The sequence below is a fragment of the Anas platyrhynchos genome, chromosome 2 (assembly GCF_047663525.1).
Source record: "Anas platyrhynchos isolate ZD024472 breed Pekin duck chromosome 2, IASCAAS_PekinDuck_T2T, whole genome shotgun sequence".
Lineage (NCBI taxonomy): Eukaryota > Metazoa > Chordata > Aves > Anseriformes > Anatidae > Anas > Anas platyrhynchos.
This window is the reverse complement of record NC_092588.1, coordinates 141,267,404-141,290,143: the sequence shown is the minus strand read 5'-3', so window position 1 is coordinate 141,290,143 and position 22,740 is coordinate 141,267,404. Positions and strand designations below refer to the sequence as shown.

General features: G+C 38.9%; 1 protein-coding gene across 15 annotated transcripts in view; it reads right to left on the bottom strand.

The window, feature by feature from the left end:
- KIAA1217 (KIAA1217 ortholog) overlaps window positions 1-22,740 on the bottom strand; it is a 370,266-nt gene that overhangs the window by 227,010 nt on the left and 120,516 nt on the right. For 8 of the 15 annotated variants that reach the window (XR_005263321.2, XM_038174599.2, XM_072033701.1 and 5 more), the window contains exon 1: window positions 19,996-20,020. The exons of 3 other annotated variants lie outside the window; for them this stretch is intronic. The gene's annotated coding sequence lies outside the window, so the exon portion shown is untranslated. Of the gene's footprint in view, window positions 1-19,995; window positions 20,131-22,740 lie in introns of those variants that run through there. 4 more of the 15 variants (XM_038174612.2, XM_072033708.1, XM_038174614.2 and 1 more) reach the window with 2 other exon arrangements.

Here is a 22,740-nt window from a genome sequence, read left to right as displayed (position 1 = left end):
CTAGTTAGTTTTGATCCTTTTCCTCTCCTATATCTGATTCTTAATTCCTATTTTAATGAATGATTCTCTATGCAGCAGATGACAAATACAGTATTTTGTTGAAGTCTGTATGGATTTGATATATGTTATTTCTTCTGGTTAGAAAACTGTTTAATTAATGATATCATCTGAGACAGGTATGACCTATTTGTGGTGATCCTACACTGTATTTTAACACTTTTGTCAAGTTTTGTGTATTTTGGTTAGTCTTTTCTTAAAACTTTGTAGTACCTGTCTTTGTATACTATTTAGAGAATATTAATATTCTTTAACTGAGTCTTTTTTTCTAATTTAAGTACTACTCTTAATTTATTCCCCCAGGTAATACCAATTCCTGCTGTAATATATTTATTAAAAGTATTTGCTGTTAGAATTGAAACTTTATTATGCAAGTCCTTGGATGTGGATTATGTGGTCTCTTCTGATTTAAACAATTACATAATTTAAGTTTTGCTTCCCCCTGGAGGTGAGAATTTCCATTTCTACATAATCATTCCTCTTAGCTGCCCTGAGTTTGTCCCAGGCTTGATATCATCATTAAGATTTGAGAAATGCTATTTGTTACACCTAAAATGTATTAATCTAACTGTTAGTGTCAAAATTTTCCTCTGTTAACACTGACTACATTTTCATTCACACTGACTACACTTCCATTCTTCTACAATTGTTATAATTTTGATTAAAAAAAAAAAAATGTCATTAATTAGGTGGACTCTTCAAAATATGAAATTCATTTCCATGTTTTCTGTTTGTTTTTTGTTTTTTGTTTTTTTTTTTTTTTTTTTTTTTAAAAAAATACAATTCTCTGTATTGGCCAATCCCGTTTCCACTTCTTGCAGACTCTTTGTTTATGATTAGCATTATTTTTAGGATGGTTATTTATCCAGAGCAATGTTTTTGTTTGTTTTACAATGTATATTAATTGCATATATGTATTAATTCCAGGCATTGTTATAACCTTTGACCGAAGATGACATTTGTGCTACTAAATAGTAGCCCCTTTTATTCCAGATTAATTACCTATTGTCTGCAATTGCTCAGATATTTGTCTTTGGAAATCCAAATGCTTTACAGAACTGTGGTGGTTTCTAACACTCTCTCCCCATCCTTATTGCTATCTGTCTTTGGATTACTGGAACACTGATTCAGTGTAATCATTATCGTAGTTTTTCTTCCAAATGATTTTGATACCAAGAGGTTCTATGCTACCCACTCTGTCCTATCTCCCCTGCCTCAAAGATTTATGTCATTAATGTACACAATCATCCAACTAAATCCACTTGCAACTGCGAGCTCTCCTGGGCACATTACTATTTTTTGGATAATACCTCTTTTCCCTTCAGCATCAATAGCACTCCGATTTTCATGCACCTTTCTGGATCTTTACACCATCCGCCAATGCTTCCATGGTTTACATTGACCTTACCCAAACTCCCAGTCAGATGATGTGGGATCCCTTTGCTAACTGTATCTTTGCTCCACAATCTTTATCAACAGCAGGACTTTTTCTTTTTTTCTTGCTAGCTCTCACCTAATAATATTGTTCCTTTATCCACCTCTGCAGTCTCATTTATCCAATTTTAATTTCCCTGTGCCCTCAAGGCTTGTACAGGCATCACATGGGACTCTTTTGCACTTTCTTCTGTAGCCCATTTCTTCAGCTTAAAACTACTCTCATCAATCTCATAAAATGAGGAAGCTGCATATTGTCTACCCCCTGACAATAGCCTTATTTTGTTTCTGATATATTATGATGAAGTAGCCCAAAACTTTCTCCATTGCACGGCTCATTTCTCAATCCTCTCATGTCTTTATGCTCCTTGTCTAGAGGCTGACAGACTCCACTGGAAATCATCTCAGTCTCCCCTCCATCACGTCCCCATCTTTTTTACAGTCACTCTTGATCTGCTCCAACAGGAGTCTCAAAGTCATTCCTCACACAAAATAACATTGGTAAGGACTCTTGTCATTCCTTTCTGGCTTCTTTAGGATTCAGGTAGCTTATGCCTTTGCAATCAACAAACTTCTTGCTCTCTAGATTCCCCTCTAGCGTTCCCATCTGCCTTCTGTAGGTAACCCATAATGATCACAATCTAGACCCAACATGTCCTTCAATTTGATTAGATAGCCATCCGACATGTAGGAACTCAGCTGGATGCCTGTGCTCACATTTTTAGTTTATTTCCTAATGTAGTTCAATTCGCCTAAAATGCTGGCAACAGAGGACAGCACTGAATAATTTTAAAACAATGATTCTATTAACATACAGCAATTATTAACATTTTAATGTATTCAGAATGCCATTGCAACAGATGCACAGGCCCAGCCAAAAATTCCTATCCTCCCTTTACTTCTTTTATTTATGGCAATTACTGCCATTTGTCAATACTGTCACAAAGAAACCCATATCTCAGATTGGGTGCTTCGGTACAGTCCAGACTTTCTCAGATGTAATTAGCTCTATGATTCCAAAGCCTTCTCACATCTCTTGTTCTCCCAGAACCACAAGAATTCTTTGCCTTCTTCCTAAAGTTACCATCTTTGGAGTCCTAGATTTCCCCTCCTTATCTATTTAGCAATTCTCTTCAATAATCCTGCATAACTATTCCAGCAAAATGATCTATTACTCCCTCACCCAAAAGAACCACCCAGCTCATGATGCACTTTCTAACAAAACTACGTGTAAGGTAATTGGGTTTCCAAAGACAAATGTTTGAGAAATTGCAGATAATAAAGTAGATAATTAATCTGGAACGAAAAGTGCAGGCACTACTACGCAAAGCAGTCACTAATGTCATCGTCAGTCAAAGGTTCAAATGCATGCTAGCACCTCACCCTTCACCTCAAACTGGGGCTAAGAGAGAAATTCTGTACTGCCTGATTCTAAGTATCATTTCCCCTTTTTGATAACGTTGCATTTTCTACTATTTACTGTCCAAAGTACAACTCCTTTCAGATTTTGAAGCCATTTTGATTAACTGAACTAAAAATACTAATTCTTGCATCTGGTAGGGCTGCTGTGTCCTAGCAGTGAGGACATCAGCATAAACTCAAACTTTTGTTGTCAAAATCCATGATACCAATGTAACCATAAAAACAGAACTGCACAAAACTATAGAACACTGAAACTTTTTGATGGGAAATTTCTACCTGCCAAATGCAACTAAAACATCATAACTAATGTAGACATGCATTTTCCATTTTTGCTTTGATACAATACTGTGAACTTCCTGCGATTCTTCATAAACCTTAAAGTATCCATCACTTTTCTTCAAGCTTAAACTTTTAAGTTGTATGAATATGCTAGATATCAGCTTTCTTTTGATTTTAACCTTTAACCTTTTTTCCACCATTTTTAAGGTTAGTTTCTGGACCTCATGCAATGACAACAATGAATACCAACAGCTCAAAATCAGAGAAAAGATAACAAAGAACCCAGCACATACGCATTTTAGGAACATTATAATTCTTAAGCAGCTTAATAATTTTGTTGTCTCTGTCTAACAAATAGCTTTTGAACATTTAATTTTGGCAGCTCTCACTGGTGTACTGCTAGAACCACTGATTTTTCTTGTTTAATTTCTTTCAAGTCACTGTCTTACACATCTTGGTAACTTGAGTTTAAGCCAAAGTTAACTCCACCCTGATTCAATTCCCAGACACTATAAGTGTCTTATCAAAGATGATTCATTCTGGCTGAACACCAGGTTTTGGGAAGACCTTTAGAGTCAGAAGAAAAACCATTTCCACTGCACAGGCGAGGAATTAAGCTTGGACGTATCATAAACTGTACACTTTGGATGCACAATGAGGGCCACCATTCAACTGACCTGTCAAAAAGGATACTATATGCCTTTAAATATATATACTTTTTCGTTCTTAGTATTTTATAAATACAAACCTATGATGTTAAATATTGGTTTGATTCCTGGTAGTTTTAGTGCTGCATCTGAATCCAAAAACATTGAACTGCTGAGAGTGCCAACAGCAGTACCACAGCTACTTGTGCAGTTTCAGAACATCCATTTTAATGAAAATAGCCCAGCTCACCAGCTTGACATCAAGACACCCTCACACTTCACATCGAAGCTTTATGGCAGTTTTCTCCATACACAAACTAAGACAAACCATAAGCACTCTTTCAGCAAATACCAGTAGCTCTGATTCTTTATTTTCACTCAGGCTTTGAGGGAGATAGGATAAAACCAACCCATCCAACAAGGAAGCGTTCTTCAGAGCACATATGTTACTCTAGCACTCTGCTCAATCCAAGGAGCAGCTTTGACAGAAAATGTATTGCTCCCATTGCTGGCCCCAGGAACACCATTTTATCTTAGGATGAAAGTGCTGCAGAGAGTCCACAAGATATACAGCAGACAGCCAATATATTTATGTGGCCTACATGACTCTCATTGAACTCCAATTGTAGTTTTACTTCTAATTAAAGCAGCACATCACCTTCCAAGGCAAAACTCTGTTTTCAAATTGCTCAGAGTAAACTCTTATATCTACAACGATGTTCCACAGACACTACGCAGAAGTGGAGTTTCATTTAATGAGTTACAACTTTGCTTTGCTAGTTGGCTATTATCAGACTAGAGGGGGTGAGGAGATGACCTCCCTAATGATTTCTCGGAGAGTGGAGATTTATAATGAGAAACTAGAAGAGTTGTCCTCAGATACATCATGATGACTTGTCCAGATACAAAATCTATAAGGCATTTTGCACCATGCTGCAAATACCAGAACTTCATCATAGCAGGGAAGAACACGCTCCTCCCAAGCACCTATTTATTTTCAAGTCAGTATTGCAGCATTCATCGGTGAATTCAGGGAGACAGAATACCCGTGATATTTAACTGAAGCAGTTTTTAAAAGATGAAAGGAACATTTCTGCAGGATGCCTCACAGGATGCAATTCCTTTAACAAATGGCATGTCTGGCTTTAATAAGTGGACACATTTCTTTATAGACTGCAGAAACAGTTAAAAAGGGTTTTCTTTTGAGTCAAACATATTGGAAAGAGGATGAAAGAAATAATAGAACCTTTTAATGTAACTCTCACGTTACCATATTAAGAGGAAATCTTTCATAACATACAGCCACTCTGTTAGATTAGCCAAGTTGCAATTTTAAAATCTAATGTTAGAGACAGTAACCATATCCTAAGCCAGACTGCGTTACATTATTGTGTCACTTTGAGCATGCCGATACGTTATTGGACAACGTTATTTACTATCATTACGCACACACCTGCTAGACAGCCACATCCTATAAAGCATTAGTGTCCTCATCACAGCTCACCCTTGCAGCTCATCAATCGTCCAGATGAGACTGTAGCAAGCTGAACTCAGGCTCCAGCCATCACTCACTTGCTGCCCAAGGGATGCAACACAGAAACAGGACTTGGCATCCCTCAGCTGGTACAATGGGTGTGTGCAGCCATCAGAAGGTAGGAGAACAAGGTAAGGATGCTCTCAGTTCCTAACCTCACAGCGGGACTGAAACAATGCTAAACTGCCTGCTAAAGACAAATGAAATGTGCCCCAAGTCTTACAGATAGATGAGTTTGAAGGGGGGGAAAAACAACAAAACAAAAAGAACCCATAGATGAATAAGTGATTGCATTACTCCTGATATAGAAGACTTTTATTAAGGCTAGGAGAAACCACAGTCCTGGTTTGCTATTAAGCAAAGGCTACAGACTCCAATTTGCCTGTATGCTGGGTCCAAAAATTTGTCTGGCAAGTGAATATTGGAGTAACCATTTAAGCTAGCTGGTGGAAGTCACTGTTCTTCCCCTCCTTGCAGTTGGTTGTCCCAAGATACATGAAGACACATCAAAGACTGAAATCCATTTTTTTTCTGAGATTATTAACTATGACCATTTAATGGAACTGCTGAATAAACATCACTTTAGCTTAGTAAAACTGCCTGATAATTAACAATGCTTACGAGAATGTTTAGTACCACTGCAGACAAGATCCAATTATGCTGCATCATCTAATGAACAATGTTTTCTTTGGTAGTTTGGGCTGTTTTGTTCTTTTTAGAACTGAGAAAAGCTGTGACAGCACCATAGAACTTTTCTTCTGGAAAATATATAAATATCTTGCTTACTTTTCCCTAGCTACCAGGCTCCCAAGGGGGCTCAAACACACTGCTGATTCCACTAGGTTTGCCAGTGATAAGATCACCTAATATAACAAATGGTGGGGATGTTTGCTTTCTTTACTTCAAGTCTATTTTAAGTCTAGTTGTAGTGAGCTAAGAAAGTAGAAGAGAAAAGCCCAGGGCTCTGACATACGTCTTGCAATCCTTGGAAAAATTGAACATTTCATTTTTTTCTCATGATTTAGAGAATCAGAGCTGAAGTAGTTAGAATCAGTTTCAATGTTACTGAATATGTTGTTTAGAAAATCACTTAAGACTAAATAGAAAATAGCATCAATTTCTGTAGGAATAATTTTGTGACCATTTAAGAGAGATCTTATACAGTATTTTAGCATGCACAAACATTAACAGATATTTGTTTAAGTTTTTCCATTAATGTTGTCTACAATGTGTATCAGTTTACCTTATGGATTTCAGAATCCTTTACAAATCCTGACTGTTCAGAACCCTCAAGGATTTAAGCCATATATCAGCATGGTGAAAATAAGATGCAGATTTTGCCACTAATCATGACTCAGTCAGAATTCAGCTTTTAATGAGTTTCCTAACACACACCTTGTCTTTCACACTGCCTTTCACTTTCCACCCAACCCTTATCACTGTTGGAGTCCACTGACCTGGCAATAAGCACTCTGCATCTCCACATTGATACTGCCTGCAGGTCACCCCCTTCTACCTTCACCATGTATCCTCCTGGCAGCTACAGCAAATGCATATGTGGAAGATGATTCAAACTGTAAGTGGATCTGTACCTGTTTTTAATGTCCTCTAAGTAAACACTCAGATGAAAAATAGAAATGAACCTATTCAAAACCTTTACAGAGGGTTAAGAAACTCTCCTTAAATAGTCCTCCCACCATCTAAGAGATTTTTCATCTTGTGTATTGGCTTCTCTAATGATGCAAGAATATCAGCTGGTTGCATTTCCTTATTGCAATGAGATATGGTGTGCCTCCTGAAGAGATAAGGACACTTGGGCAAACTTCATCTCATATCTCTCAGCACACTGTCTGAGAAGCTACTGAATGCTCAAGTTCATCGGCTGCACATCCTATCAGCACAATTTTAAGGTTATCAGCAAAGTCTGGGTTTGACTTTCAAGTAAGTAGCTTGACAGGACTTCTGCCTGAGAGATGCCATCTTATCAGAATTATTATATAAATATATATATTATATAGGATGTAAAGATCCACGCTGCTACATGCCATAGAGCAGCACAGAACAGCTCAAACTGTCAAGGATATGGCTAAACTCAATGTAACGATAAGCACTGCACAACCTTTTGAGGAAGATAAAAGACCAACTGGTGTTAAAACTGCATGCTTAAACATGCAGAGATCAAGAGTGAAAATTAAGGCTGCACCTGGTATTTGCTGCCAATATTTTCCCAGAGGGCTTGTAAAAATCTCTACCTTGTCACCTGCAATAAGATTCCTGCTTATGGACAAAAAAGGGAAGAGACTAAAGAATTCACATGTTTCGTTTTAGCTTAGCACTCAACTTTTAACTCCTGTGTTGCTACCAAGAGGAAAATACAGAAATGATAATTAAATTTAAAAGTAATTTAATTACCTTTTTATCATTTTTTTTTCCATTTTATTATCATTTAAGTACTATCAAACATCACTAAACTATTACTGCAGTTCACCTCTGTGGGTCTTCACAAGCCAGCTGGGATGAGGTGATGCTCCATATCACACACCAGGGAAGGGGTCTGGAGCTTCCCACATTTTCCTCCCTAAAGCTTTCAGCTTTGTCAAAAGAGGGGCACTTCCACCAACACAAAAAATAATTTTCTGTAATTTCAGGAGTTAGCTGACTTTAAAAAAAAAATGTAATCCATGTTAACATCTTGAAAACTTACAGTTTTCATGCACAGCTGAACAGGAGTTACTAAATAAAGAAGATGACTACAGACCACCATTTTTATCTCTGAGTATAGATTTAGCACATGAGTAAAAGGAGAGATCAAGGCTATCACCACTGCTACCAATCCTTGAAATAGGAGGATAGAGCTAAATGAAGGTCTTAGATGATTTCAGAGAGCAGCTGTATGGCATACTAGACAAGAGGGCAACCCTCGATGCTCCCATAACAAGCAAGAAGATCAGCGTTATGTACGAGGAGGTCATGTCAGTAAGGCACCCAAGGGGATTTCATGCAGCTAGGAGCTCTACAGAAATTTTTAATGTACACTGTGTTAAAATAACTTGCCAGTCAAGCAGGAAGGGATTGTTTTGCTTGCTACAAACCATACAGCTAACTAGCAGCAGCTGCCCTGATGCTAAGTATGACTATTCCCTAATTTCACCGGTTGTGATGACAAGCATGACAGTGGACTAATTATCATCACTCCCCAGAACTGTGTTGCAAACTTCTAGTGAAGACAAGTTTATAAGAGCATGGAAGACAAACAAAAATATGTACGTTAAGTTAAACTTCTCTTTGCTCTGATTTTCATTAAATTCAGACAGCAGCAGTATATGAACACATTTTTCATGGAGAAGAGCCTGTGTGATTGATAAGTCTCTGAACTCCTATGAAACTACAGAGTTAGCTTACCTGATGTAAGTATTATTTGCACTTCTATTGCCATTACTTGCAGTGAAACACATCAAACTGATGATGTTAAAAAAAAAAAAAAAAACACCACTATGAAACAAAAAAACATAAGGTTCATTTAAACACTTTCCCTCAGACAACAGGAAAACAATATCTTATTTTTCAGTTGAAATTACCAAGTCACTTTTTAACCTTTAACTATATGAGGCAAAAAAATGTTAATTTGATTTCATGATTAGGTGTGCAACCATTCTGCAAACTTCTAAGAAAATAGTAACATTTTTGTATTTACCTTTTAGGCAAAAAGCTTGTGGTTATATTTAAAAATAATAATAATAAATATCTAAAGATTCAGTTCCAGAATTATTTCACTATTCTTCACTGTATTGTATATTATACCTTCATTGTGATATATAGATTAACATAATAGAAGCTTTCTGGAGCAGAATAAAAAGGAGAGTGAGAACACACTGCAACCTCTGATCATTTGACTTTGTGGGTCTCAGGGAACTCAATTACCAAGTTTAACTGTGCCTTACAACTCATGTAACTTGCACAGAAATTAATAAACCTCTTAGCTTGAGATAATCTGCATTCAGTGGATATACAAAATCAATTAAAAATGCCTGGAAAAATGGCTTCCTCTCCACCTTTTCTTAAGCAATACACAGAGCACCCACTTGCCCCATCAGTTCTGCATTTTACATGCTTAGTCATCAGCAACTAAGTTATCGTTACACTGTTGTTCTACTAAAAAACGTCTCCCATCCACCTAACTCCAACATGATATTTACAGGGCAATTACTAACACCACCTTGTCTCCCAGAGACTTCCATGGGAGTTGCATGCGTTCCCCCAACTGCGCATGGGTGACATGTGGAGATAACACCACAAGCTCATGCATAGGGAGTGGCTCAAGAGATAGGAAAACACCTCTTCTGAGCAAAATCTGCTTGGTTTATGCTTATGACTTCTCCCCTGTGGGTGACAGGTTGCTGTCCCTACCTGCCTGCAGTCATATGAAGAACAAAACACCCAAAGGAAACAATGACCTGGGGCTTTCCATGACCTGTGGATACCTGAATGGGGATAGCAGCAACCCTGGTTGAAGGAACTCCTTGCTGGTTATGATTTCCCTACAAGCCCCACTGACCTGGCAGTAAATAAGAGATACCTGCAAACAACTCTGATTCCACTCACCTGTGGTTAAATGTCAACAGCTCCACCAGTCTCTATTAGGGAGCAACTGCCCATCACTGCCAGCTTTCCTTTCACTGGTGAAAACCTGCCATTAACACTGACTTAATTTTGGAAAACAAATATGATAACACAGACATATAAAGGAAGGTTTTAGTGACAAAATGACTTATTTGAACCATCATCCAAGGCAGTACAATTTAAATAATTTCCTTGACCCTAGAAGATTTCTGGATTTGTGTAGAGAAATCTTTTCCTGTCAGTTGCCTGATTTGCCCAAAAGTTAGAGTTTGCCCTCACACCTCTGGTCCAATGGTGGACACCACAAAACACTGCTGAATGTGGGACTGAGAGCTAGACAGCCCCATGAAGGAAGAGGTCAGGGAGTGCTACCAAGGTCAACATTGGCATTTAAAACACTCCATTAACAATTCAAGCTCAAAAAACAGGAAGCATCAGTATCCAAACTGAGATCAAATGGTAATAGAGAAGGTAAATCAGCACAAAGAGCTAAGCTGGATCCCATAACTGCTTACACTTCAGCAATAGGAAACAAAAGGAAGGAGGTGGCAGATGAGTTTCGGTTAATTACAGACAGCATACATGTGGTCAGCCACAACAAGCATACCACAAAGTGAGATGCACAGGCCAGAAAGCAGCCAAATATAACACAGGAACTTACATGGCTCATGCACAAACTGTGTGCATGGTGTTAACACTGCCTGGAATGTCCAGCTTGTGGATGAGGTTGCTTATCACACATTCAGTTGTAAACCCATGTTACAAAATAGTAACTGATAAGACAGCACTTGACTTGTTAGATTGGAAATGCTCTCAGAGGTGGCTGGATTTGGTTTCAAACTGCTCACCCACACCAATGCTTGTCAGTTATCGTATTGCCATAATTAAAAGACACGAGTCTTGAATGAAGGGTCATGTTAAGCTTTGTGACTGGAAACGCCTGAGTAACTGGGGTCCCTGGAAGAGGTGAGATTTGAAATTGCACTGGCTGGCAGCCACACCTAACAGGACACAGGGAGTATCTTTGGCTAGGCAGAATATAATTTCCAGAAGATAAATCTGCAACCTCAAAAGAAGGCGACGCACATTCCAGGTCCTGATCACCAGCTCAGGTTGAGGAGGTCTCTCTCCAAAGATCTTGCTGCCCAGGAAGCCTCTGGTCTGTCCATAGCACTACACAGACATTACTATGTTCTCCAGCCTGGGAGTATCAGACTCAAAATAAATGTTTCCTAAATCAGGACACAACCACAGCCTGTGTCAGCAGGAGATGGCTATCATAAAACACACATTCCTCAATAATAGCACAACATTGTCTGTTCCTAAATATCTAGATATTAATACTCTGCATATGTCCACACAGCTAGCTGTGCATTCCAGATGTTTTAACTTTCCATGTATTTGCAGCTTTTTGTTTTTTCTTTCTTTTAAAGCAGCTTATTTTTTTCTATTCCCCCCCCCCCCCCCCCCCCCCCCACAAGGAAGAAAAGGGGGAAATTGTGGCTGGGCCCTGGATCTTTCCCCTTTCCTTAAAAGGAACACTAATCCTGGGGCACCATTTATGCCATAAATGCCTTAGTGATCAGAAGAAGGCCAAAGAAAAGATCAAACCATTACTCACTCAGAAAAGACAGTTTTTAACAAATGGTATGGAGAAAGCAGAATTTTGAATATCTTTCTCATCTCAGACTTCACTAAGAGAGTCAGCTGTGATCATGTGTCTTTCGTAATTAATACCAGGGACAAAATCTAAATGGAGAAGGAATAAAACAGAAAGTAATCTGGGTCTCATTAATCTCATCCTAGGGCATCTAAGAACTAACTGATGATTTTTTTCTTTCTTAATATTTACCTGAATTCACTCAAGATGAGTGAAATACCAGAAGACTGGAGAAAGGCCAGTGTTGTGCCTACTCTTAAAACAAGATAAATGATTTAGGAATTAAGATTAGTTTGGGTGAATCATCTTTCTCAGTGGGGAAAAAAAGAACAAAATGTAAAAAAAAAAAAAAAAAAAAAAAAAAAAACAGAACCTGTTAAATGTCTAGAAGATTTTAAAGATGATTAAAATGTAGCAAAAATGCATAGCAAGAATGTACCCAGAAGTTAATCAGAAATTTAAAACATTACTATAGCACCTATGGCACTGTGTAAAAAAAAAAAAAAAAAAAAAAAAAAGAGAGAGAGAGAGAAAATGTACTTGCATAAGGATTTACAGTTATCTATGTGCACAAAATGTAATATAATCCTTCAACTCCACTTAGGAATGGAAGACCAGATCCAGATTTGAAAATCACATTTCAGAGGAAATGTGGACTAACCAAAGTGTCTGGAGTGTAACAACGAGACTCTTTGGGATATTGGTTACGCTGATATTTCTATCAGTTTCACTATTCACACTGTAGATACCAAGGCCTGTTTTCATGAACAAACTTCCCAGGGTCCTCCTAGATTCTTCAAAATGCAAATTTCTGGGAAAGATCAAATGAAAGAAATACAAACTTGTTTCAAGTTGAATGTTTTGACTGAAAGGAAATTTGCATCTCCCAGAGAAATTGATCTAAAAATTTCTAATGGTCAACTACGGCAGTAGTGATGCTTGGACGTTCCTGCCATACTACAACCACTCTAAGCCAAAGTCTGTTCTACAGTATGATTTGGGTTTTCACATCATTTTTCAAACCCATGCAATTGGGCCACAAATAATGCTGGGAAATAGGATTAAAGAAAATTCAGTCCTCTCATCACATAATTAGCTGGCAACAATAACAACAAAGAATAGGAATTTACTTTCTTGTCTAGAAGAATAGCACAACCCATCCATTAAAAAGAAATAGACAAACATACCAAGTACAAGGGATACTTTGCTCTTGTGAGACCCCACCTAAAGTGCTGCATTCAGCCCTGGTGCTCCCAGCACAAGAAAGACGTGGACATATTAGAAATAGTCCAGAGAAGGGCCACGAAGATGGTCAGAGGGCACCTCTTCTATGAAGACATTTCATAGAAGAGGTGAAGGTTGAGGGAGTTGGGGCTGTTCAGCCCAGAAAAGAGAAGGCCTCAGAGAGACCTTATAGTGGCCTGGAAGTACCTAAAGGGGGCCACAGGAAAGCTGGGGAGGGACTCTTTGTCAGGATGTGTAGTGATAGAACCAGGTGGAATGGTTTTAAACTAAACGAGTGTAGATTTAGGTAAGACATTAGGAAGAAAATCCTCACAATGAGGATAATGAGGCACTGGCACAGGTTGCCCAGAGAAGCTGTGGATGCCCCATCCCTGGAGGTGTTCAAGGCCAGGCTGGATGGGGCTTTGGGCAACCTGGTCTGGTGGGAGGTGTTTCTGCCCATGGCAGGGGGGTTGGAATTGGGTGATCTTCAAGGTCCTTTCCAACCCAAACTATTCTATAATTCTATGATATTAAATACCTGGGTGTTGCTATTTCTGTCACATATACATGATGTTCTATCCACTTCCTAACAAGAAACTCTCAACTGTAGAACAATTCTTGTCTTGTATGACAATATAATTCTTTGCATTTGTATGACAATACAAATAAACTTATTAAAACTGAACTCACAAGTAACACTTTAGTCTACTAGAATATCTACAGTGATAAATAAATGCAGAAACCTGAAAGTTACTGTTTCATTTCAAAACTCTAGCTCTTGTTTTGACAGCAGGACACAATTTAAAATCATACAAATTGTATTCGTACCATCAGCTCTGAAAAGAAAAAAAGTATTTTGCAGAAACAACCAGACTAGAGAGATTTTCTGCAGTTGTGAATAATATTTTTAAACTTTCTCATCCAAGTTTTTGCAAAATTATTCCAGATTTAAAAGATACTGTTTGACTGGCATCTACTGAAACCTCTAATACCAAAATACTATGGTTCATATTCAACCATGACACTTAAATCTTAAACCACTATAAATTTTGCATATACATAAAAAGTTATATAATCTATATGAAATATACACTTACACCTTATGCATGACTAAGTGATAATGATATGAAACATGGATATGTTAATCATGTACTTTCAGGTACCTCCAATCTGTGCTACCTATTCATCTCCCTAACAACTTTAAAATAACTTGAAAACTACCGGCTGATTCCAGAGAGACACAATTTAAAGAAAAATCAGTCTTTACAGAAATTATTCCTATTTCTTCCCAAAATTGTAGCCTCTGCAAAATTCCCTTGTCTAGATGGTTTAAGATCTCCCAGAGTTGTGGGAGAATTCATACATGAATTCTCTGACGGGTGAGAAGACTTGAGCATGCGCTGCAGCTTTTCCCTGAACATGATACTAATCAGGTCTTCCTTCTCCACCCACCAGCAATTTTCAAAAAATTATAGAAAAATATAGATGTGCAGTATTTGACAGGTGCAGGACAAAGTATCCTATACAGCATACAGTGTATACAGTATATCACAGAAAAGCAGTATTTTTGAGACACTTACCTTTCCATCATAATTGCACAAATTCAGATAATAGATAAAAAGGTTACCGATGAAGGACGGACTGCCACAATGTTTTGACATGACCAATTTTTTGCAAGAAATCATGCTTAAAAAAAAAAAAAAAAAGCTGAAATATATTTTATGCTTGGGTCTGAGTCATAACCTCACAGCAAATAAGAACAGAAATTGTCCCATCATCCCTTACCTAAACAAATGTACAGACATTCAGTTTTCAATATCCATAACTCCAGTTTATATACTGCATAATCTTAATTGAAAGAAAACATGTTCTGTTGCCCTATTCATCCTCCAGGTGAAGCCATACATCAATGGCTATGGAAATAAATGTACATTGGCAATGAAAGAATGTTCACTACCTCATAACTGATCCCTGTTTCTGCAGTGCAATTTTAAATTCCAAGAGGTATTTTAACAATGCTCTTTTCCAGCTTGAGAAGTTTTTATCTAGATTTCTTTTCTATTTTGATATCAAAGGGTCCATAATATTTTGTTCATTTCTTATACTAATATACCAAAATGAAATTATATATGCCTTATTGATTTGCAAAGCTGTATGTCTCAAGCTTGAAATTTTGAACAATTAACCATATTAAGATACACACATCCTAGTTTCAGGTTTTCAGACTACACTGTAAAAGACAGTAAAATTTCTGATTTTTTTTTTTTTTTTTTTTTTTTAAGATCGCAGTAAAGCTATGCATTTTACAAGCAGAAAAATATGTGCTGGCAGTAAAAAAAGACAGCTACCATTAAATTTGTGAGATAACGAACAATTGTATATACAAGTACTTATAAGATCTGAGTTTTCTGTCTTTATGAATATTAAACAGTTGCAGAGGAAACAAAAATACTGTAGGCTAAATAAAAACATTCCCTGCTTTGCTATTCTTTTAATAATGAAGTTCCTTGGAAGGCTAACCCCTAATCTTACATGTGTTCTGGATTTGTAGGTACATCTCTGTCAGGAAATGCTGTGAAATGGAAGTTCCTGAGAGATAAAGTCCTTGGCCTTAAAAATTCCATAGATGTTACTTGAATGTCAGAAAGAATAATATCCAAACTTTGCCCATGATTTAATATCTCTTCACTTAAAAACTATAACAAGCTTTGAGATAATTAGTAATACACATATGGATTATATAGTCACTATTGGAGTTTGTCATAAAAATATAATGGGAAAGCCATAATTAATTCCACTTTTTATGGTGCTGTTATTGCTTGTTTTGCATGAAGAACCCATAGATATGAATCCCAAGATATCCCCAAAGTCCTTTGGCCCCCTATCTAATAACTAGGGATGGGACAAAACAGTTTTGTCTAGTTATGGGCTCAGCTGAACATGAAATACCAAGAGTTTTACTCTAAATGTTGCATTCCAATGACCATAGTCTGCAAATTAAATAACACAGAACAAGGGAGGAAAATCTAATGGAAGAAAATGGAGTGAAAAATATAGCAAAGTAAAATAATTTGAAGCCAAATAATAAAACAAATATCAAAGCTCAATAATATAGGACAGAGAAAGGAAATTGAAAAGACAGTTGGTAGTGTAGTCTCTGCTTTTCTTAGAGGAAAGTATGGGTGACAGAAATCCATAAAGCTCCTCTATCAGCAACGTATCCCAGAGGTGAAATAAAAAACATATTTTAATTGATTTGGTCTTGAAACAGAATGAAATATGAAAGGTATATGTATCTCCACTTTTTCTTCAAACCAAAAACCTGGATGGCAGTGGGCTGGGTTCCCTCAGCCCCCATCTCCAGAGAGGTCACTGCTGCTGCTGGCAAGATAGAAAAGGGCCAAGCTCCTGACCTCCAGGAGTGTGGGCAGTGATGAGCTTTGCTTGGCCACGTCCAGGGTGGAGTAGAGCCCTGCACAGTGGCTGCCAGTGTGGGGACAGAGTGGAAGGAAACCAAACAGAAGGTTTTAAGAGAAAAGCTAGAACAGGCAAAGAGAGGCAGGGCAATTGGTGCTGTTTCTGGGAAGAGATGTCCCTCAACAGCAGTGACTGCCACACTTTCAGGACTGTTTCCCCCCTGTACTGGGCACAGGGAAATGACAGCCTGGCTCTCTTGGGTGCCACACAGCAGTGGGGGATGGCTGTACTGCATCCCTCCATCCTATGGCACATCCATGAACTCCTCAGCTGATGCTGAGCTTACATTCAGGGTGTGCACTTGGGGTCCGCATAACGCCTGCTTGTCCGACCTTGGTCTGATGACCAAGCAACAGATGTTGTGTCCCTCATTACTGCACTAAAACAGGTAAGTATTTGTGAAATGCTGTTCTCACAACAGTCTCTATAAATTAAGGATCTTATTCTACCCCTTCTGCCTTTTTTTTTTTTTTTAAGTATATATTGAGATGAGAAGCAGGCAACCACAGAAATTATGGTCAATGAAGTTCATTAAATTCAGGAGAAGAGCAATGGATAAGTAGAAGGCGACCTTCTCGAGTCCTTTGCATCAGGCAGTACTTATGCAATAAAAGCACAGCTGACACTGACTTCAGTTGCCGTTATGTGTGTTCAGCATTGAAGGTCAGACCCTTGGTTTCAGCCTTACACCCAGAAACTAAACCAAAAAACAAATCCAGACAGCCAGCATTCACCTGTAAACATTAACGTGTTATGTCCACCACGCAGAGCTCTGTGGCAGAGGCAGAGATAAATCCACTCCAGCCTTTAATGGCTTTAATTATAATGCCTTTTCTCTCTGCCTCTATCTGCCTCACTGCCTATGCAATCCAACTTATCTGTTGAGCACAACTCATCCCTTGCACAAAGCAACGCAGGGATCCTGCAGAAAAAAAACAAACCATCCTCAACATATAATCACAATTAAAAGGAAACATCACGCCTTACAGTCCCATTTAAATTGTAAGCACAGTTTTGGACTTCCTACCTGTTGAGCACTTAGCTTTGCTGGAGAGCTGTCTATTGACACCACTCATGCATGTTATCTCTTTGGTTTTAATTTAAAAGAGGTTCAAGGGAACTGTAAATGCCACCATGCCAAGCTCACTGGTCCAGCAGTCACAGGTTGCTGTCCCACAGGGAGCAAGATTAGAAGGCAAGATTAGAAGATTAGCATGCACACAGGGTCACAAGGTTTCACCATTGTGAAAAAAAAACAAAGGTCCAGTCAAGCAGGTCCCCCTCTTCCATGTCAGCTTGTCCAGAAGCCTGCATCCCACCCGACTGAGCCTTCTGACATTTCCCTGTACCAGCCTCTCTGATCTACCTGCTCCTAAAATCTGGGCCTCTGCCATCCGCTCTCCTCCAAACCCCAATTCTCCTCTCATTTGAGCTCTCAGCCTCCCCTCCCCAATTCCCCAGTTTCAGCCATCGTATTCAGCCCATACCTGCCCCTGACACCTCTCTCATTTCCCCGCATTACCTCTACAAGACCACACAAACACCCTTTGGTCGCTACTCACACGTTCTTGCAGCACTCAGCATCACCTCCAGGGTGCTGCCCCGTGGCTCCTGTACCCTTCTCTGTTTCTTTCAGTTTCTGCCAAGGCTGCCACCCTGCCACCATCCAGCTCTGCACCTGCTTCACGCTGAACAGCATCTTTCCCATCACTTTTGCCCATGCTTTGGATCCATTTAGGGCCAGTTGCAGTTTCAGAGATTAGCTCTGCACTCTGCCTTTCCACCTCCCTTGTAACACTTTGGCAGTATCAATATTTGTTTTTCGACATCTCTTGCAAAAACAACTCACAGCAACCTCTTGCCTAATGTACACAAATCATCAAAATGCACAGAGGCAGTACATTACAGGGATTAATTCATGCTCCAGAAAACAGTAAGCTTAATGCCATAAATACTAAAAGCACATGCCAGGTTGCAGTGTTACTGATAACCGCTAGGTTTTTCTTCAGGAGAAATCCCACCTAAAACACGGAGCAGTGAGTGCAACCCTTGCTGTTAGTTGCAGAGCATTAGATAGCCCAAAAGCATTTAAATGAAATGAGTAAAAGCAGGCCCCAGGAGCTCCATAAAAATCACATCCCTTAAAAGGGCACACTTGCTATTCAGTAAATCCTACATAACTTTCTTTTCTCAAGGCACTGAGCAAATGAGATAACATAAAGGGGACATGCTGCTTTTTCAAGCCCTTTAACGTGGTGAAAACCATAAGCCTACTGTTACAGGGTTTTCCAGGGAAGATTTCAAATTGTATAAAACTTGACTGGGAAACAACATTTACCAAAGCATCAATAAATATTTCATTACCAGGATGGACAAAATTATACACCTGCTTTCTTTTGAAATTAATGTTTTACTTTCTTGTATACATTACAAGTTCAAAAATGGGTTTCCACATTACATCGCTAAACAAGTAGACGGTCTCTGAGCGAGACCAGAAGTTTAAGCCCTCCCACCTCCAGTTTTTCTATTTGCTCTCTTCTGCCTTTAATAAAGTGCTTCAGACCCAGTTTCCTTTGTAGAAACAAACAGATCATCCATCTCCCTGAGTAAGATTAGGTGTCATCACTTCTCCCTTCTTTGAGAAATAATAAAAGTCATACTGCAGGGAGGAAAAAAAAAAAAAAAGAGAGAAAAAAAGGGAAAAAAGGGGATCTTTTAAAGCTTATTCAGCCAAGAACAAAAACTGTAACCTTGGATGCCATATGTGTGAAATGAAAATACACAGTTTCAAGTTACAGAGGTCTGTGATTTACTCTTTCTCTTCCTATGGATTTAGGACGGAAGGGGCAGTAATTTCTCTTTGGGATTGAAAGAATTTTACTTCTTATTCCTATTTAAATACTAAATCTATTAAAAGCCCAATTAGAATACTACTACTATTATTTCCTAATATTATGGAAACTTACCCTCATTTTTCATCCTGCAGATTAAATGGCTACTTTTCAATGCAGTTCTAAGGAGTAACGTCACCAAAACTAAGTTAAAGAGGTAATGGGAATGTTCCTGCAGCCTCTTGCTTAGCAGATAACTGAGAGTAGATCGTAATCTTATATTATCCTCCACATTTGCTTGCACTCTAAAAGCACATAAGCCTTTTGAAATACACTTGATCTGTTCAGTTTTTGTACAAGAAATCTACAAACAGCTGCCTTATTAGGACCTATGGACAGGAGTTTTCCTTGCAACACTGAATGAGACTGTGGGTGCACTGATGTGCATTTTCCTATGTTATTTAATCTTTCTGACACTCAATCAGATTTACAAATTATCATTCCAAATAAAGCTTCACAATGCAGGGTCAGATACAGACTGTAAAACATCGTGATTTACTACTTTTATGGACAAACATTTTTAGCTTGTGTACAGCACCTAAACACAAACAAACAAAAATGTTTTGAGTCCTTTTATTTCCAAAACAAATGCTTTATGTACTATAATCTGTCAGTTAGAACCAACATGCAGATGCACACATACATGCACACACAATTGTAAAATAATTGATGTTTGGGGTTCATTAAAAAGCTAGTAATTGCAAATCCATTTAATTATTCATTTTACAGTGTGAAATAAATGGTTACCTTTCAGAAAAGGAGCTCTCCGTGGCACAAGCACTTCTGTGATTTCCACCTGCTCTTGCTGATGCTGTTTAACCAGGTTTCCTTCACTGCCAGCTCTCAAAATCTTTTCACCTAAACTAATTTTTCGCGACCGGCTGTTAAAATCTTCTTTCCGAGACGAAGGTGATTTAGGAGCCGTATTAGCTGGTAAAGGTCGAGCCAAGCGAGAGGGTTTGGACATTCTGACTCTGCAGGAATTTACCTGCTCCAAAAAGCAAATTCTAAAAATCCTTCCCCCAGCACAGAGGCTGGGGAGCCGGCTCGTGCAGTTGCAGCTGGGTTTGAAGCGGCGTGCTGCCAGTTCGATCAGTTTTAAACAACAGGCACAGACGGGGTGGTCACACAGCCCACATCTCCCAGACCTGTGGAATGTAAAATGCCTGCGAGGGGAGAGCAGGCGAGGCTGCTCCAGCGCGTGCCCTGGGGAGCAGATGCTCTTCCAGGGGCTGCCAAGGCTGCGGCGTGCAGGGGCAAGGAGCTGCTGGAGATGCCCCACCTACCCAGGTGCACCGGGAAATGCCACCCAGGCATGGGGGCACCTCTGCACCCCGGGACCCCCCTGCATTCCTCTCCCAGCCGCCTCTCCTTCCAACAAATGCTTCCCTGTGTCAGCAGCTTGCTTCATCGTAACGCCAAAATTGCACCGCTTAAGCATTGAATGGTAAAAGAAGCATCCCTAACTCAAAGAAACATACCCTGGTATCAAGGGTACCAAGGGTATGTTTCTTTGAGTTAGGGATGGCACGAGCTTAAATTGGATTAAATGAGGCATGTTCTCCCACTGTTGTATTTTCCAATTCACCAAAATAAATGAAGGATTGACAGCAAATATCACCTGTTATGGAAAAAAAAATGGCCTAAATCCCTCATTATTAACCTGCATCACTTACACCACCGCTGAGGAAAGAACATTGCTCAGAGTATCACCCACTGTACTTTTTCTTTCTTTCACTGAAATATATGTACCTACAGAAAGCCTGGCCTCTTGCATACTACAGATAGCTGTGTTCTTTACTGCCTCTCCAAAGAAATAACTCCTGACCTCAGGCTACATTATTTCAAACCTCAGTTCCTGGGTGCTTTCCTTTGAAAATGCCTAGACAAAGCCTCCCAAACTTTCTCTGGCAGTCCCGTGCTTGTGAATGGTGCCAAGTCTCAGAGTATTTGGATGCACAAAAAGAAAATTCCACTCACCGTAATTTTGCAAACAACTTCCAAGGGGGGAAGAAAAAAACTACAAACACAAAACACAACAGAAGAGTGTAAGCCAAAGAAAACATCACAGCTACAGTTACAGTAAAATCTTCACACTGCATTTTAAAATGTATTCCTCAATATCCCAGGCAACCGCGACGCTATGCCAAAAACAGAGTGCAAGGGACCGTATTATTTCAGAGCTAGAACAAACACACAAATCAATACTACCAGAGCTAAAATACTAATAGTTATTTAACAGAAATGCTTATCAAGCAAAAATACAGGAAAACATGACTAAATTATTACAGACATTTCTCATTTTCTGAGACAGTAATTGTGCAATGCAGTCAAATTTTTGCATACTATTTCCATATATTTTTTCAAGAGTCCCACATTGAAGAGGTAATTGTTTATGCTCCCTGTATAAAGCATATTGTCTATTGCTTTGCTGCCCCATCAAGTATGGTACAGATTAAGTGCTATAATAGCAAATCTTGCCATCATATTGATAACATGCTACATATTGTTTTACTAACATATCTCTGAGCAGAAAGACTTTGATAATCCAGAAGGGACCTGACAGACCAGAGCGGAGCTCTGGGCTGATTAGCAGTGTGCACACAGCAGGTCATACAGAAGAGCAAAGAAGCAGTGATGAAGCAAGGGCACAAATGGAGAGTTCATCGCACGACTGGAGTGAGGAATGAGTGAAGAAGACAGAGAAAAAGTGAAGAGCCAGTGAGTGCGTGAGCTGCACTGAATCTAAGAAGTGCTGTCACTCCCTCCACAGATCCCAGACTGTTTTGCAAACAGAGTTATTTTGAAGATCTTCCACTCTGATATCTTTATCAAATGCAAATACTCTACGCTTAGAAGAGTTTTAAAGAAGTTATAATAAGGCTTCTGATACTGTGCATATATATATATATTTATACATATATTAATTCCCCCAAGCACAAGACAATTGCAATGTAAAATCCATCTCTGAGTGATAGCATAAACAAAGGTGGCTTGATTTTGGAATCAATACTGCTCATGCAAAACCCTACTGAAATTACTGCACACTGCAGCCGAACTAAGCACCCTTGGCATGAACAGGGTGCTCTTGGAAGCAGCAGCCTCCTCTGTGAAGCAGGAGCTTATCCATACAGTCACCTTACCCGTAACCTTAATTTAATTTCTAAGTGAAATTAGGACATCATGAATTCAATTTTTTCCTAAGGCTGTCTTCACAATAAGAACTAGGTTTGGGAAAAGGGAAACATCCATCTGCCTCTGACAGGCAAAATGTGGGCCCCAAGTCTTGGCCACTTGGATATCAAAGTGACACCAGTGCACTGTGAGACAAGCAGCAGTGAACTCACCAACACGTGCCTCTGACATGGAAGAAACTCCCAGTCTCAAAGCAGAGGCACAGCAATGCAAAAATCGGGCAATTTAGACATTGTTCCTCAAACAAGTAATTCCCAGAATACTCCAGTCAATCAAAGACTAGGTTTTCCAGTAATA